This window comes from Salvelinus sp. IW2-2015, unplaced genomic scaffold (assembly GCF_002910315.2).
Source record: "Salvelinus sp. IW2-2015 unplaced genomic scaffold, ASM291031v2 Un_scaffold10917, whole genome shotgun sequence".
In the NCBI taxonomy this organism is placed as follows: domain Eukaryota; kingdom Metazoa; phylum Chordata; class Actinopteri; order Salmoniformes; family Salmonidae; genus Salvelinus; species Salvelinus sp. IW2-2015.
Genome location: NW_019952174.1, coordinates 3,701 through 7,919, shown reverse-complemented (window position 1 = coordinate 7,919; position 4,219 = coordinate 3,701).

Here is a 4,219-nt window from a genome sequence, read left to right as displayed (position 1 = left end):
TCCCCAGGAAGCTCAGCTCAGAGTTGTTGGCCCTGTCAATGGGAGTCTTTTTGAAGTGAACGAAGACCAATGGCACCACTGTGGTCAAACACGCTCCGACCAATGAGATTGCAGCCAGGAGTATTCCCATGGTCTCGTCAAATGAGAGAAATGCCACCCCCTTTGGGACACAGCGACTCTTGTCTCCGTTTGACCAGTGTTCCAGGGAACGTACAAGGAATGTACAAGGAAAATGATATAATCAAGTAATGTATTATAATAGGCAGCTGTCACTTCCCAGAGCTGTTTGCTTTTCTAGTTAGATCCTAATGTTAGCTAGCTAACTAACATTGACCCTGGTTGGTTAGCTCCAGCACTGTGGCATTATTTGCACTTTGTTTATTTTTGTTTAACTAGCTAACGTTAGCTGGCTGGCTTGTTAGCTGACGTTACGTGACGTGTGTACAACACACGTTGAATATGGCCGGTGTCAGTAAGCGTCTAGAAAAAAGCGTTTTTTTTTTTTCAGCTAGACTGGTTAGGCTGTTTTCATGTTATCCAGAGGTAAACAAATCATCGGCCAGAGCGTCAGATGTGCGCTCCGAGAGCGCTCCGAGATGGGTGGGGCTAAAGCTGAAGAGGGTGTGAACGATGCTGAAAAGGGTGTAGACAAAGACGAGTTCTTCACTCGATACCAAAACATTCAAAGGCAATTTTTCTCAAAAGAGAGTTTACAAGTTGATCAACTTTCAAAGCAGAATTAGCCTCCAGTATTTATGCTGCAGTAGTTTATGTGTCGGGGGCTAGGGTCAGTCAGTTATATCTGGAGTATTTCTCCTGTCTTATCCGGTGTCCTGTGTGAATTTAAGTACGCTCTCTCTCTAATTCTCTCTTTCTTTCTTTCTCTCTCTCGGAGGACCTGAGGCCTAGGACCATGCCTCAGGACTACCTGGCATGATGACTCCTTGTTGTCCCCAGTCCACCTGGCCGTGCTGCTGCTTCAGTTTCAACTGTTCTGCCTGCAGCTATGGAACCCTGACCTGTTCACTGTGATTACTATTATTTGACCATGCTGGTCATTTATGAACATTTGAACATCTTGGCCATGTTCTGTTATCTCCACCTGGCACAGCCAGAAGAGGACTGGCCACTCCTTATAGCCTGGTTCCTCTCTAGGTTTCTTCCTAGGTTTTGGCCTTTCTAGGGAGTTTTTCCTAGCCACCGTGCTTCTACACCTGCATTGCTTGCTGTTTGGGGTTTTAGGCTGGGTTTCTGTAAAGCACTTTGATATATCAGCTGATGTAAGAAGCGCTATATAAATACATTTGATTTGATTTGAAATTACTTTCCCATTGTTCCTCAAATGCAGTTTATGATATACACTTTTGTAGCTCTGAGTCTCTACTTTCATCCAATGTAAAAAACACAATTTCAAATTTTGCTACATAAGACGGAATCCAGGTAGTGAGTCACATATTCTAAAAGTGAACACATATTCTACAGTGAATGTATCTCTTTGGTCAGTGGATTTGGTTTGTATCAGTCAGAGCCCAGCCCTATCCACTAAGAGACATGTGGGGCCGCTAGGGGTCCCCCGGACCAAAAATAAATACATTTAGCTTAAGGCCTCCCAAAGGCTAAGGGCCGGCTGTGGTATCAGTTTTCTCACCTGTTAGGTTGCTGATCTCCCCAGCAGCACAGGGGGGATACAGGATAAACAGCAGACTGGTATTGTTTTGGATGGCTGTCTGGAGGAACACTGGTAAGCAGCTGTCACTACAGACAGACCGAGACCTCTGAAACACAACACCTGCACACTCCCTCTAACCTGTCTGTCTCTCTTTACTCCTTCACTCATATTATAAATCCCCCTTTGGTCACACAATCATTCAATTCATTCCCGCCTACACATTGTATGTGTCATCTCCGACAAATGAATATATCTTTAATCTATTTATCTATGTTTTATGAAAGTATCTGTAACTGCTACCATGTGTTTTCTGTGTAAATGTGTACCTTTAAGGGATTGCACGCCCATTCTCTCTTTATCCCATTTATGGCAAACTGCTCTCCATTTGCGAGAGAGACATCAAAATTCCTCACAGTGACAAACATTGTCTCTGCTGCCTGGTGTCTCTGCCAGTTCACCACCTCATACGTGGCAGTGGGCTCTCTGTTCAAATGTTTTTTAAACACTCTCCTCAGACTTCATGGTGAAGTTTACGTCTCGCAGGTATCTCAACACCTGCATGACTTAAAATAATCACCATGTACTGATGTACACTGTCCCAGTAGGATAACACTGTTTGGTTCCTAATAAAACCATGTTTGGGTCCCATGTAGAACCCTCTGTGGAAAGGGTTTTACACGGAATCCAAAAAGATTCTACCTGGAACCAAAAAGGGCTCTTCAAAGGGTTGTCTTATTAAGGCGACAGCCGAAGAACCCTTTTAGGTTCTAGATTGCACCTTTTTTTTAAGAGTGTATAATTAATGTACTTTAGAAGTAAAATGGTGTGATTGTAAATATTTGTCATTTTCATAAAATCAGTCAGTCAATTATCAAATCAGTTGAACAAAATGAACTATCTGTGGGCCATAAAGGTAGCCGCTCACTTGTCCTGGCTCGATGCTGTCTCACCTGTGCTGGCTCGATGCTGTCTCACCTGTCCTGGCTCGATGCTGTCTCTGTGTGCACAGTTCCTATTAACACCTTGGCCTTTACTGTGCCTGCAGGTCAACAGGTCATGTATGGAGTGGGCTACAGCACACACTGTTTTATACACATTATTAGAGAAGCTCAGCTCGGACATGTAAGTAAACGGGTTACTGATTAAAGAAAATATAAATAGTTATAAATAGTTAGTGAAATCACAGTGTAAAAGCAGCCGAGGCGGGTCTACTCTTGGTCATTTTCTTGTTCTTTGGTGGAAAGCTGAGCGGGTCGAACATAACACGTCAACCCTGTTACCTATAAATAGACAGGCTAGAAATGCTTAAAAAACTCTTAAGCATCCGTCCCTTTTTCTCATTTCTCGCCTGAAATGACATACTCAAATGTAACTGCCTGTAGCTCAAGACCTGAAGCAAGGATATGCATATTCTTGGTACCATTTGAAAGGAAACACTTTGAAGTTTGTGGAAATGTGAAAGGAATGTAGGAGAATATCACACAATAGATCTGGTAAAAGATAATACAAAGAAAAAACCAACCGCTCTTTTGTATTKTCTTTGTACCATCATCTTTGAAATGCAAGAGAAAGGCCATAATGTATGATTCCAGCCCAGATGCAATATACATTTTGGCCACTAGATGGCGGCAGTGTATGTGCAAAGTTTTAGAMTGATCAAATTAACTATTGCATTTCTGTTCCCGACTTTGTATCAAGACTGCCCAAATATGCCTAATTTGTTTATTAATAACTTTCTATGTTAAAAATTGTGCACTCTCCTCAGACAACAGCATGGTATTCTTTCATAGTAATAGCTACTGTAAATTGGACAGTGCAGTTAGATGAASAAGAATTTAAGCTATCAGATATGTCTATGTCCTGGGAAATATTCTTGTTACTTACAACCTCATGCTAATCGCATTAGCCTASATTAGCTCAACCGTCCCGTGGAAGGGACACCGATCCTGAGGAAGTTTTTTAAACAGATTYTTTACCAAAACTGAGGCAGGGTGTTGGCTTTAGTATTGTTTCAATTAACCTCTTGAGATGGGAAARCRTGTTTTTTATTCAGTTGAACATGTTCTCTTCATGAAAGAATATTAAAATCAGGTGAAATCAACTTTTTTYCCCCCCACCAAGTTACAATAGCCGAAAGGTACTCATTTCGTGGAAAGACCCAGTGGCTTATTTGCCAGAATAAGGACATGCCATTTGCTTGTGTGTCTTTCACTAACAGTGGGGTGCATGTACTGTATGTTGACAGAATAGCATTGAAGCTTAACACATTTCCAATGACAAGTTTTACGTGTTCCAGCAGAGCAGCACAAGGAAAGATTTTAGGAAAAGCATCATTACATGTTTTTATTGTAAGTTTTAATTTCATTTCATATTCCCCATCATGTGTTTCTTGGTATTTAGCTCAGGTTTAAACAGGATTATATAACATTTAGGTGCAAATATACAGAAGAGCATTCCATAACTAGAGGCCAGAATAGCAAAGATCTCCACAGCTACAGTGAACTTCCCAGGAGAGCTGACATAAGCTGGGATAAAGGTGATCCAGACTGC